Genomic DNA, 15,484 nt, shown 5'->3' with positions numbered 1-15,484 from the left:
CATTGATTTTTGTCTTTTTTGTTTTTGTTTTTAACAGTCATATTTGGTTCTGTCCTTGGCCTCTGGGCTATCCAGCCTCTGGGCCCTGACCCTCTAGGTAGTGTCAGGGTTGGTCTCCTTATTGTGGCATGGGTTTCAAGTTGGACCTTTCGTTGGTTGGCAACTCCCATAATTTCTGCACCATCTTTATCCTAGGACATTCTGAAAACAGGGCAAATTGTACGTCAAAGTTTATGTGTCTGTGTTGTTGTTCCAATCTCTATGCTGCAAGTCTCGCCTGGTTACAGGGGATGGCCAGTTCAGGCTCTGTATCCTCCACTACTAGGAGTCTTCACTAGAATGACCTTTTCTGGGAGTTTTCATTGCATTAGATTTCTAGCTGGTCCCCAAGATGCCACCAGTTCCTGTTATCTTTCCCAGCACTTTCTCCTTCCATCCTCTTCACCTGATCTCTCCTGTTCCTTCCCCATATCCTCACAACCCCTGACCACTCTTAATGACTATTCTGTTTCCCTTTTCCAGGGAGATTCATGAATGTCCCCTTGAACCCTCTTTGTTACTTAGCTCCTCTGGGTCAGTAGACTGTAGCATTGTTATCCTTTATTTTATAGTTAATATCCACTTATAACTGAATACACGTCATTGTTTGTCTTTCTGTGTCTGGGTTACTTTGCTCAGGATGATTTTCCTTTTTGCCTGCAAATTTTATGATGTTATTGTTTTTAACAGTTAAGTAGTGCTCCACTGTATAAATGTACCACATTTTCTTCATCCATTCTTTGGTTGAGAGACATCTAGTTTATTTCCAGTTTCTGGCTATTATGCATAAAGCTGCTATGAACATAGTTGAGCAAGGGTCCTTGAAGTGAAAATTTCTGGTGCCTCTGGAGACACAGTTGTATCTTGTGATGTTTTTCTGGAAACTGTCTTATGAGAGGATGTTTTGTTGAGGTAGATATGTGGGAGGGTATTTTGCGGAGAACAGATGTGATTTTTCTGGAGACTGTCTACCAAAAGGGCATGTGATATTTTGTTAGATCAGATGCTTGAGAGAACATGTGATATTTGGAAAGGGTATAAATATAACCCAATAGACAGTGGACAGACAATGTGGTGTGGCACGGGTTCATCTTGTCATCTTCACTGATCATCATTTGTAGTGACATTGTAGAGAGAAACTCACCAATGAACTTCTCATGGTATTCCAGTGGTTTCCTGCTACATCTACAGACTCAGGTCAATTGTCAGAGTCTTGTGGTTTCTTCTGGATTGAACTGTGATTGCTGATTTGTGAATAGTGTTTGCAAGTAGATTGAGTTACCTACCTTTGCTGAGTTGTATCAACTGAACTGCTGATATCCTGATGATGAAGATTGGAACTGTCCAAAAGAACTATGTCTAGAAAGGTCCATATCCCTGGGGTTAATATGCCCTATTAACATTTCCTTTCAACTACCTCTTGTGGGTGGTGGGCTAGAAGGAAGGTTAAAGCAACTTAAGAACCCTTATTAAAGTAGGTTTTGAAAAATCTAAGCTTACATCACCTTATGATAGGATAACGTATCCTTTGGGCATATGCTAAGAAGTAGTATAGCTGGGTCTTGAGATAGACCAATGCCAAATTTACTGAGAACCTGATATAATGATTTCCAAAGTGACTGTACAAGTTTGCACTCCTCCCAGCAATGGAGGAATATTCTCCTTGTTTCACATCCTTGCCAGCACGAACTGTTTTTTGGTCTTAGCCGTTCTGACAGGCGTATGATGGAATCTCAGTATTATTTTGATTTTCATTGACCTGATGGCTAAGGATGTTGAATATTTCTTAAGTGCCATTTGAAATTCCTCTGTTGAGAAGTCTATGTTTATATCTATACCCCATTTTAAAAATTGGATTACCTGGATTGTTGCTCTCTAGTTTCTTGAGTTCTTTATATATTTTGGAAATTAGCCCTCTGTCAAATGTGGGATTGGTAAAGAGCTTTTCCCATTCTGTAGACTGCCATCACAAAACATTTCTTTAGAATATAAAATGCAATTCAAATGAACTAAAATAGAAACAAATATAGGTTTTAACCAGTTTTCCAACACTGTGTATGAGGTCCTCCTGTGGAGTGAGACTCTTTTTGAGGTATTCCTGTAGCACAGACCTAAAATCCAGCCAGAGAATACTTGGGATGGCTCAAGTGGTGCATTTGGTTTTTGCAGGTACTTAGGAAGCAGTTGGTAACCCCGTAGCAATCATGCCACTAGTACATCTCACTGGGAAAATTGGTGTTGTAGTTCAAATTTTGACTGCTATTGATGGATTTTTCCTTCCAGTGACCTGCTAGAACCTTTAGGCATGATGAAAGGTAGCCACTGGGGAGGAAGTAACAGCTCAGTTTCAGCTCAATTTCAACTAAAGTGTATAGTGTGTATGCAGCCTTATGACCTTATCATTAGTTTGAGTAGACAATCAAGTCGATTGGCAAGAGTCTATATTATTCCGTGGCTTCTGGGGCCTCCATAACAAACACTTTAAAAGAATGCCCCACACCCAGCACTGAAAGTCTTATTTAATAACCCATTGCTTCTGAGAGCAGCATATGCAACCATGCAGGTTGTCTTCTTTTAAGTTCTATTTTTTTGTTACTTATATTTTTAAAATCAGCTTACATAACACCAGGTTTCTATGTAGTTTTTTCATACACAGTTCATTTGGGTTTAGCCTCCCCTCAATAATATCTCCCCACCATTCTCCCCCAGCCCCATGGAAACATTTCCATCTCCAGCAATCCTTTCCTCTACTATATTTGACTATCTTCCCTACCTTGCAAATGTCTTGCTTCCTGAGTGGTCCCAGCCTAACTTACTGGCCTCTATAGGTATTCCAATTTAAATACATAAACCTAAGAATTCTAAGCTAGGATTGACACTTGAGAAAGATCTAAGGTTTGTCTCTTGGGGTGTGGGGTACCTCATGTAGTATATTTCCCAATTATGCCATAATTCTTTTTAATACTTTTATTTATAACTCAGTAAAATTTCACCACGTATGTCCAAAGGTTCTGGTAAGGCTGTAGACCCTGCAGAGGAGCACCTACTATTGTTATATTGCCATAGAAACATTTGTTTAGACCTATGTACCACTCTCCCCCTTGGTCAGATAAGCTTCTATTTGCAGTGATTGTTAGTCCAGAGTTTCACAACTGGTGAATGTGTTTAGATCAAATGACTGTTGGATTTTAATACTGCCCTTGCTCAAGCAACACACAGAAGCGGAGACACAGTGAACGTAAGGATGGGAGGGAATGCTATAAAAGCTTGTCTTCTGGCCATGACCTGACTCTTGTATCCATAAACTCACAGCAGCAGGGTCTATCTGCATAAGACCTGCCAATCAACATTCCATCAAGGATGGGAGAGGGGCTTATAAGGCTATAAACATAGTATGCAGGGGAGGGGCAGTCATACCCTTAAAAGGTGTAAACACTAGTACATTCCCTCCACTTAAGCAAATGACTCCCACCCATGCTTATGCAGACAACTCTAAACACAGTACTTATCATACATATGCAGGTTAGACATGAGAATGGGAGGGGGATTGGAAAGAAGAAAGACTTTAGTGAGAAGGAAAGGAGTAAGAGGATAATGGGAGGCTTTGATCAATGAATATACTTGTATAAAATTGTAATCAAATTCTTACAAGAGTAAAAATGACAAATAGGATCATAAAAGTATATATAAAAATGAAAAAAGCCATTGTATAAAAATTACAAAGTAATTGGTGTCTAATTTTATCTGAGCTATAGTTCAACTCAATGGCAAATCGGGGCCTTAAAGGTCCCCCCCCCCATAAGTAATGTAGTGAAACTAAAACAATTTCTCTAGATTATTTAGGAGACTGAAAAGCTTGTTTAACACACAATATGCCTCAAATATGTTATGCCAATCATGTTGGTTTTGGAATACACGTTATAATACTTGATAATCATCAAGGGATTAATTTTAGGACTACAAAGCCAGGACTTCATTGGGTTACTCGAGAAGGTATTGATCACATGGTATTCAATATGAGTGATATTCTGGCTCTTAATTCCATATAAAATGCTGGAAATATGTGTCTTGACATTGTGTAACACAATGGCTCACCTTGAAATATCAAGGTTTCTCTCACATAGTTCTTTACGCAGGTGAAGGAAAGGGTAAAACTGTCATGAGTACAGAATAAAGAGTTTCAAGGTGTAGTTGTTTCTATACATGAACAAGACTATAGATTCCTTTATGGACAGGTGGTATAGTGTGGCTACCTGATTCTGGGCATTGGGCACTCATCAATAATGTGATGTGACATTCATTAATTATCTTCAATTCACTAGATGCCATTTCTAATCTTTGCAATCACCACAGCAATTATGACTATTATTGGCGTTCAGGCATGCCCAGCCTTTTCACATTGTGACACACAGTGTCATTTACAAAGCTCATGTCACAAATCACGTTACAAAATAGAAATTATAAAACCGTTCTTAGTATTTTAAATGTATTTACAGTTCATTGATGGGTGGCACTTACAGCTGTCCTTGGCTGCACTGACAGCATTCTTATTATGTATGCTTCATTATTCTAAATTCTCTACTACAGAAATTATCTTAACAGAAATGGATGCACTAATGTTTTGCTAAGTTAATGGTGAAAACATGCAGAGAGGTTGAGCAAACTGCACTGAATCACATACACAGTACTTTACAGAATTAAGATCTTATGAGGGTCTTAACTTTAAAATATACTCTGCGTAGACTAGCCCATTCCCAGTCCACCATGTAAAATCCATAGTTATCAGTTTTTTGTTCATTTATATTTGCTCACTGGTCACAAAATAACCTATTATGTACACGGAGATCCTTAGCATCATAAAAGATGTACCAACAAGAATTTGTGTTCCAACAAAATTAGCTGACATATTACTGTAGTGTAAAAGTACATTTAACAAGAAATCAACATGAGAGATTCTAACTTTATACTCTCTTTAAAAATAATACCCCTTCTCATAGGGGGAGGGGAAGGAGAGATGGGGAATGGATCAGCTGTGATCAGGATGTAAAATGAATGAATGAATGCATAAATAAATAAATGAAAAAAGAAAATAAAGAGGAAACACAAATAAAAATATTAGTAGGGTAAAATCTAAGAGTAACAATAATTTTCTCGTAAGAACAGTAGGATGTTTTAGGGTATTTCAGCAGTGAAGAAATCCGTCATTTAGGTATAAACAGCTAAAAGGAACTCAGTAAATCTAATATCAAAACAAAATGAGACCTTCTGGTTCTTGCCTGAGCCCAGAGCTGAAAGCCAGTCACCAGGAACGCCTACACACTTGAGAGCAGAGGTAAGACCATCTCTTCTACTCCAAGTGACCTGCCTAGTGGCCTCAGGACACACAAAAGCAGAAGTCATCTGAGACAGGACACTATTGGTTTCTTCCTGCTCCCAGAGCTGAATCACTCCCACAGCTCTCTGTACCCAAATTCCATGAGGGAGAGAGCTGGACTTTTCAAAGTACATACAATCCTGAGAGCTCAGGAAAGACAACTACTTGTGCCCACATTCCTGAACCAAGAGGAACCCTCCTAGTGCCCTCTGAGCCCTCTGGGTACAGGAACCTAGGAGCAGGCAGGGGTAGGACCCTTCCGGTTTCTGTTTGCTCCAAGAGCCAAAAGCTAGTCACCTGGAACACGGACAAACCTGAGAGCAGAGGTAAGACCAACTCTTTGGCTCCAAGCAACCCACCTGGAGGATTCAAATAAACAAAATCAGAAATGAAAAGGAATACATAACAACAAAATCTGAGGAAATTAAAAAAAATCATCAGATCCTGCTACAAAAGCCTATATTCAACAAAATGGGAAAATCTGGAGGAAATGCACATTTTCTAGACAGATACCAGGTACCAAATTTAAATCAGGATCAGATAACCCATCCAAACAATCCCATAACTCCTAAAGAAATAGAAGCATTTATTAAAAGTCTCCCAACAAAAAAGAGCCCAGAACCAGATGGGTTTAGTGCAGCATTCTCTCAGACCTTCGTAGCAGACCTCATACCAATACTGTCCAATCTATTCCACAAAATAGAAACAGGAGGACTACCCAATTCCTTCTATGAAGCTACAATTACCATTATACCTAAACCACACAAAGACCCAACAAAGAAAGAGAACTTCAGATCAATTTCCCTTATGAATATAGACACAACAATACTTAATAAACTTCTTGCAAACTGAATCCAAGAACACATCAAAATGACCATTCATCATGATCAACTAGGCTTCATCCCAGGGATGCAGTGTCAGTTCAATATACGGAAATCCATCAACATAATCCACTATGTAAACAAACTCAAAGAAAAAAACCACATGACCATCCCATTAGCTGCTGAGAAAACATTGATAAAATTCAACACCCTTTCATGTTAAAAGTCTTGGAAAGTTTAGGAATTCAAGGCCTGTACCTAAACATAATAAAAGCAATATACAGCAAACCAGTAGCCAACATCAAACTAAATGGAGGGAAACTTTAAGCAATCTTACTAAAATCAGGGACTAGACAAGGCTGCCACTCTCCCCCTATCTATTCAATATAGTACTCAAATTTCTAGCCAGAGCAATCAGAGAACAAAAGGAGTTCAAGGGGATACAAATTGGAAAGGAAGAAGTCAAAATATCACTATTTGCAGATGATATGATAGTATACTTAACTGACCCCAAAAGTTCCACCAGAGAACTCCTAAGCTTGATAAACAACTTCAACAAAGTGACTGGGTATAAAATTAACTCAAACAAATCAGTAGCCTTCCTCTACTCAACGGATAAACAGGCTGAGAAAAAAAATTAGGGAAATAACCTTCACAATAGTTCAAAATAACATATAATACCTCGGTGTGACTCTAACCAAGCAAATGAAAATCTGAACAAGAACTTCCAGTCTCTGAAAAAAGAAATTGAAGAAGATCTTGGAAGATGGAAAGATCTCCCATGCTCATGGACTGGCAGGATTAATATAGTAAAAATGATCATTTTGCCAAAAGCAAACTACAGATTCAATGTGATCCCCATCAAAATTCCAATGCAATTCTTCATAGAGTTAGAAAGAGCAATTTGCAAATTCATTTGGAATAACAAAATGCATAGTGAAATCTATATTCAACAACAAAAGAACTTCTGGGGGAATCACCATCCCTGACCTCAAGTAGTATTACAGAGCAATTGTGATAAAAAAAATAACAAAACAAAACTGTATGGTATTGGTACAGAGACAGGCAGATAGATCAGTGGAATAAAATTGAAGACCCAGAAATGAACCCACACACCTATGGTCACGTGATCTTTGACAAAGGAACTAAAGCCTTCCAGTGGAAAAAAGATAGCATTTTCAATAAATGGTGCTGGTTCAACTGGAGTTTAGCATGTAGAAGAATGCAAATTGATCCATTCTTATGGACCTGTGCAAATCTTAAGTCCAAGTAGATAAAGGACCTCCATTTAAAACCAGATACACTCAAACTCTTAGAAGAAAAATGGGAAAGAGCCTCGAACACATGGGCACTAGGGCAAATTTCCTGAACAGAATACCAGTGGCTTATGCTCTAAGATCAATAATCAACAAATGGGGCCTCATAAAACTTCAAAGCTTCTGTAAGTCAAAGGACACTGTCATTAGGACAATATGTCATCCAACAGATTGGGAAAAGATCTTTACCAATCCTACATGTGACAGAGGGCTAATATCCAATATATAGAAAGAACTCAAGAAGTTAGACTCCAGAAAGCCAAATAACCCTACTAAAAATTGGAGTAGAGAGATAAACAAAGAATTCTCAGCTGAGGAATATTAAATGGCTGAGAAGTACCTAAAGAAATGTTTAACATCCTTAGTCATCAGGGAAATGCAAATCAAAACAACCCTGAGATTCCACCTCATACCAGTCAAAATGGCTAAGATCAAAAACTCAGGTGACAACAGATGCTCGAAAGGATGTGGAGAAAGAACATTCCCCCATTTTTGCTGGGTTTGCAAGTTGGTACAACCACTTTGGAAATCAGTCTGGAGGTTGCTCAGAAAATTGGACATAGTACTACCTGAGGACCCAGCTATACCACTTCTCGGCATATACTCAAAAGATGCTCCAACATAAAATAAGAAAAAAATGCTCCTCTATGTTCATAGCAGCCTTATTTATAATAGGCAGAAACTGGAAAGAACCTAGATTTCAAAAGAGGCATGGATACAGAAAATGTGGTACATTTATACTACCCAGCTATCAAAAACAATGACTTCATGAAATTCATAGGCAAATGGATGGAACTAGAAAATATCATCCTGAATGAGGTAACACAATCACAAAAAACCACACATGGTATGCACTCACCGATAATCAATATTAGCCCAAAAGCTTAGATTACCCATGATACAATCCACAGACCACATGAATCTCAAGAAGAAGGATCACTAAAATGTGAATACTTCAGTACTTCTTAGAAGAGGAAATAAAAATATTCATAGGAGGAAATACAACGACCAAGTTTGGAGTGGAGACTGAAGGACCAGACATACAAAGATTGCCACTCCTCCGAATTCATTCCATCTACATAGAACCACCAAATCCAGACAATATTGCTGATGCCCAAAAGTGCATGCTGACAAGTGGCTCATATAGCTGTCTCCTGAGAGGCTTTGCCAGATCCTGACAAATACCAAGTTGAATGCTTGCAGCCAACCATTGAAGTGAGAGCAGAGTCCCCAGTGGTGGCATTAGAGAAAGGGCTAAAGGGTTTCTCATCCCATAAGAACAACAATATCAACCAACCATACCTCCCAGAGCTCCCAGAGACTAAACCACCATTCCAAGAGTACACAGGGATAGACTCATGGCTCCAGATGCATATGTAGCAGAGGATGTCCTTGTTGGGTGTCAGTGGGAGGAGATGCTCTTGGTCGTGTAAAGACTGGCTGTCCCAGTCTAGGGGAATGTCAAAGTGGGGAGTTGGGCGGGAGTGGGTAGATGGGTGGGGGAGCACCCTCATAGAAGCAGGGGGAGATAGCTAGTTTCTGGATGGGAAACCACAAAAGGGGATAGCATTTGAAATGTAAATAAAAAATATTCAATAAAAAGCTGAAAAAATAATTTATTAATTATTTAAAAAAACAACTAAACAAAACAAAGCACACAAAGAACCACACAAATAAAAAACCCACAGGAAAATAGTGGAAAATATGAGTGATGAAAATGAATGAAACTATCCTTAACCTGAAAATAGAAATAGAAGAAAAGGAAAACGCAAACTGAGGGAGTCCTGGAGATGGAGAACCCAGGGAAGAGAACAGGGATTACAGATGCAACAGAATACAAGAAATGGAAGAGCGAATCTTAAGCATAGAGAACATGATTGAAGTCATCAATTTATTGCTAAACCAGAAAAGTTCATGACACAAATATCCAAAATATCTGGGACATTATAAAAAGACCAAACCTAAGAAAATAGGAGTAGAAAGAGAAGATTCCCAGATACAAGTCCTAGAAAATATTTTTTAACAAATCATAAAAGAAAATCTCACCAAGCTAAAAATATGTCTACAAACACACAGGAAGGTTACTGAACAGCTAATCAATTTGACTAGAACTGAAAATCTTCCTACCATATAATATACATTACATTATATGTATAGAACAAAGAAAGAATATTGAAAGCTGCAAGGGAATGAGGATAAGTAACAGATAATGGCAGATGCATCAGACTTACAACTGACTTCTCAACAAAGACTCTAAAAGACCAAAAGTCATTGGCAGATTTTTTAAAGACTCTAAGAGAACACAGTTGTCAGCCCAGACTAACATACTGCAAAACTTTCAATTACCATAGATGGAGAAAACAAGACATTCCCTGACTAAATCAATTTTAAACAATCTTTATCCACAAATCCAGACATATAGAAGGTATTAGAAAGAACTACAACTCAAGGAGGATAACTCTACACAAGAAAACCCAGGACATAAATAACTTCATATCAGCCAACCAAAAGAAGGCATAAACACACACACACACACACACACACACACACACACACACACACACACACACACCCTATCTCTACCAATATAAAAATAATAGGAATTAATAATCATTGATCATTAATATTTCAGAACATCATGAACTCAATTCCCAAATAAAAAGACATTGGATAACAGAATGGATGCAAAACAAGATCCATCATTCTGCTGCTATAAGAAACACACCTCAGGAAGACATATAGTCATTATCTCAGTAAAAAGGCCTTGGAAAAAGGTTTTCCAAGCAAACAGACCCAAGAAGCAAGCTGCCATAACCATCTAATATCTAATAAAATAGAATTTCAACTAAAAATAATCAAAAGAGATAGGGAAGTATATTTTATGTTAATCAAGGAAAATTCCACTAGGATGTTGTCTCAGTTCTGAACATCTATGCCCTAAATGCAAGGGAATCCACATTTGTAAAAAAAAATTACTAAAGATTATATCACACATCGAACTCCACACATTAGTAGTGGTAAACTTCAACACCTAACTCTCACTGACAGGGAAGTAATTGAAACAGAAACTAAACAGAGAAATAATGAACCTAACAGGGGTTATGAATCAAATAGACCTAATAGATATCTATAGAACATTTTGCCTAAACTGAACAAAAAAGAATATACTTTCTTCTCTTCATCCCACAGAACCTTCTTCAAAGTTTGTCATATACTCAGTCACAAAGCAAGCCTCAACAGATACAACATAATGGAAATACCCCCTTGCATCTTATCAGATCACCATGGAATAAAGCTACACTTCAATAACAGAAGCAACAGAAAGCATACAAGCTCATGGAAACTGAACAATTCTAGACTCAATAATCACTGGATTAGGATAGAAATAAAGAAAGAAATTAAAGACTTTTTAGAATTCAATGAAAATGAATGCACAACATTCCCAAACTTATGGGACACAATCAAGCAGTGCTACGGGGAAAGTTCATATCACTATATGCCTTCATAAAGAAATTGGAGAAAATCTCATACTAGCATCTTGAAGCACACTTGAAAGCTTCAGAACAAAATAAAGAAACTAAACTCAAGAGAAGTAGACTGAAAGAAATAATCAAACTCAGAGCAGAAATCAAGAAATTAGAAACAAAGAGAACAATGTAAAGAACCAAGGAAACAAATAACTGATTTGTTGAGAAAATAAGCAAGATAGACAAACCCTTAGTCAAACTAACTAAAAGGCAAAGAGAGAGAGAGAGAGAGAGAGAGAGAGAGAGACAGAGACAGAGACAGAGACAGAGACAGAGACAGAGACAGAGAGAATATATCCAAATTAATAAAATCAGAAATGAAAGGGGTATATAACAACAGATACTAAGGAAAACCAGAGAATTATTAGTTCTTAATTCTAAACCCTTTACTTCAAAAAAGTGGAAAGTCTAAATGAATTGGAAAGTTTTCTTGATAGATACCAGTTACCAAAGTTAAATCAAGGTAAGGTAAGCAATGTAAACGGTCCTATAATCCCTCAGGAAATAGAAGCAGGTGTCAGGTCTTCCAACCACACAAAAGCCCAGGGCCAGATGGTTTTAGTGCAAAATTCCAACAGACTTTCAAAGAAAAGATAACACCAATATGCCTCAAACTATTCCACAATAAAGAAACAGAAGGAACACTGGCCAATTTATCCTATGAGGCCACAGTCACTTTGATACTTAAACCACATGAAGATTCAACAAAGAAAGAGAATTTCAGACCAATCCTTTATGAACATTAATGAAAAAAAATGCTCAGTAAAATACTGACAAATTGAATCCAAGAACACATCTAAACATCATCCATCCAGATCAAGTAGGCTTCCCAGGGATACAGGGTTGGTTCAACATACAAAAATATATCAATATAATCTCTCATATAAACAAAATGAAAGGAAAAAAACCCCACATGATCATTTCACTAGATGCTGAAAAAGCCTTTGACAAAATCCAACATCCCTTCATGGTAAAAGTCTTGGAGAGTTCAGGGATACAAGGTGCACACCTAAACATGATAAACACAATATACAGCCAGCCTATAGGCAACATCATATTGAATAGAACTTAAAGCAATTCCACTAAAATCAGGGACACAGCAAGGCTGTCCACTCTGTCTGTATCTCTTCAATATAGTCTTAAAGTAATAGGAAGAGCAAAGAGACAACTAAAGGAGATCTAGGGGATTCAAATTGGAAAAAAGAAGTCAAAGTATCAGTAGTAGCAGATATTATGATTATATTTCCCCAAAATTTCTACCAGAGAACACCTGTAGCTGATAAAGTCCTTCAGCAAAGTGTTTGGATACAAAATTAACTCAAAGAAATCAGTAGTCCTCCTTTCTATAAATGCTAAACAGGCTGAACAAGAAATCAGGGAAACAACACCCTTCACAGCAGTTACAAATAAATAAAAATATTTTTGTGTAATTCTAAGTTAGCAAGTAAAAGACCTGTATGCCAAGAACTTCAAGTCACTGAAGAAGGAAATTGAAGAAGTTATCTAAAGATGGAAAGACTGCCCATGTTCATGGACTGTTAGGATTAACATATTAAAAATGGCCATGTTACCAAAAGCAATCTACAGATTCAATACAATTCCCATGAAACTTTTGACACAATTCTTTATAGATCTTAAGAAAACAATTCTCAACTTCAAATGAAAAACAAACAAACAAAAACCCAAACAGTCCTGTATCTAAACAGGACTAAAACAGTCCTGTATAATAACTGTGTGAACTGGAGGTATCCCATAACTGATTTCAAGTGTTCTAGAGAGCAATAGTACAAAAACAACATGATATTCACATAAAAACCAGACAGGTTCATCAACGAAATCAAACTGAAGACCCAGAAATAAATACACACAACTATGGGCACTTTATTTGTGACAAAGAAGCCAAATCCATACAATGTAAAAAAGAGGATCTTCCACGGATGGTGCTGGTCAAACTGGATGCCTGTGTGTAGAAGAATGCAAATAGATCCATATTTATCACTCTGTACAAAACTCAAGTCCAACTGGATCAAAGACCTCAACATAAAACTGATCACACTAAATTTAATAGAAGAGAAAATAGGGAGCTGCCTTGTTCAAGGTACAGGAGACAACTTCCTGAACGGAACACCAACGGCACAGGCACTAAGGTCAACAATTAATAAATGTGACAGCATAAAACTGAAAAGCTTCTGTAAGGCAAAGGACACTGTCACAGCCTACAAATTGGGCAAAGATCTTCACCAACTCTACACCCAACAGAGGACTAATATCCAAAATATATAAAGAGCTCACGAAATTAGACGCAAACAAACCAAATAACTGAATTAAAAAATGGGGTACAGAGCTAAAAAGAATTCCTAGCAGAGGAATCTCAAATGACCAAGAAGAACTTAAAGAAATGCTCAATGTCCTTAGTCATCGAGGAAATGCAAATCTAAATGACTGTGCAATTCCATTTTACTTCCCATCACAATGGCTAATGTCAAAACTCAAGTGATAACACATGTTGTTGAGGATGTGGAGAAAGGGAAACATTCCTCCATTGCCGGTGGGAGTGTAAACCAATACAACAACTCTGGAAGTCAATTTGGTGCTGTCTCAGAATATGAAAATAGTTCTACCTCAAGACCCAGCTATAGAACTCTTGGGCATATACCCAAAAGATTCCTACTATACTATAGGGACACTTGCTCAACTATTTTCATAGATGCTTTATTCATAATAGCCAGAAACTAGAAACAACCTAGATGACTCTTAACTGAAGAATGAATAAAGAAAATGTGGTCCATTTACACCGTGGAATACAATTCAGCTATTAAAAACAAAAACATTGTGAAATTTGCAGGCAAGTTGATGGCATTAGAAAATATCATCCTGAGTGAGGTAACCCAGACCCAGAAATTCAAGTATGGTGTGTAGTCTCTTATAAGTGGACATTAGCCATAAAGTACAGGTCCACAGACCCAAAAACCTAAGTAAAAAGGAGGCCCAAGAAAGGATCCTTGGATTGCACCTAGAAGGGGAAATGAAGTAGACATTGGAGATGAGTGGAGGGAAGGAAAAGGGGTTAAGGAGGGGAACAGGGCTGGCGATCAGATGTGGGATAGGGAGGGCAGGAGAGGGGTAGGGGAGGGAATAGAAATCGGTGTGGGAGGACATCTCTGGGCTGAGATCCGGGAGACCTGGGAGACCCGCGAACAGGAGGCTCCTGGGAGTCTATGGAGGGTGATCTATCTGAGACCCCTCTCAGCTGGGGATATGGAGTCAGAAATGGCCACCTCCCAGAGCCAGGCGGTACTTCCTGTGGAGGGAGGGATATTCCAACCACAAAATCTTTGACCCAAATTTGTCCTGTCTGCTAGATGTGTATCGATAAATATGGAGCAGAGATTGAGGGAATGGCCAACCAATGACTGACCCAACTTGAAAACCATTCCATAGGTGCAGAGACCCACAGACAAACATTAGACAGAGCTCAGGAGCCCAAGGAGTCAAAGAACACCTCAAGAAAGCACACAGAATTAATTAACCTGGGCCCATGGTGGCTCACAGAGACTGAACTACCAACCAAAGAGTACACTTGGCAAGATTTATACTCCCTACACATTTGGAGCAGATATGCAGCTTGGTCTTCACGTGGGTTCCCTAACAATTGGAGCGGGGCTGTCTCTGACTCTGTTGCCTTCCTTTGGATTCCCTTTTCCTAGTTAGCCTGCCTGGTTGGGCCTCAGAGGGTGAGGCAGTACTTAGTCCTGCTAGGATTCAATGTGCCAGGGCAGCCCCTTGGGAGGCTTTCCCTTCTCCAATGAGTAAGGAAGGGTGAGTTGGGGTAAGGGTTTGTGAGGGAGAGACTGAAAAAAGAGGAGGGAGGGGGTTGTGACTTGGATGTAAGGTAAATAAATAAGTTAATTGATGAAAAATTGTAATAAGAATTGAAAAGCAACAACAAAAAGCAAACATGAGTTGTTTTAATGGTCTAAAATCAACTAGTAATAAAAATAGCCACACAGCAGAACATTCCTGAATATTTTATTAGGTCTGTTGTGTGTAAACACAAGAAGGAGAAAATAAAAATATCTATGTTTATTTAGAAAAAGAGTAATAGTTATATTTAAAAGAGAAGCAGAGTCTATTCTTTTTTAATTAAATTCCTCATTGATTTTTGTCTGGAGAAATGAGGTCTTTTTACTTGCTCTTCCCAACTCTGTTCATATCTCCTCTGTGGTAGCACAATTATTAGAGCATTCATTAATTCCTTTATCAGATGCTAATATATGTGAGAATAAAGCTCTGGTGAGGGGGTCTCTTTACTTCCAATAATAAGTAACTTACACATAGTAGACTATCAATAGAATGAGGAGTTTGGGAGAACTTTTAACTATGTAGGCATTATTCTTGCATAATATT

The 15,484-nt window shown here is 38.1% G+C and overlaps 1 protein-coding gene across 1 annotated transcript in view; it reads right to left on the bottom strand.

Annotated features, from left to right (window-relative positions):
• The window catches only part of Myo3a (myosin IIIA), a 224,061-nt gene that overhangs the window by 121,101 nt on the left and 87,476 nt on the right, over positions 1 to 15,484 (bottom strand).

This window comes from Rattus norvegicus, chromosome 17, assembly GCF_021556685.1.
Source record: "Rattus norvegicus strain SHRSP/BbbUtx chromosome 17, alternate assembly SHRSP_T2T, whole genome shotgun sequence".
In the NCBI taxonomy this organism is placed as follows: domain Eukaryota; kingdom Metazoa; phylum Chordata; class Mammalia; order Rodentia; family Muridae; genus Rattus; species Rattus norvegicus.
This window is presented reverse-complemented; position numbering and strand designations above follow the sequence as displayed.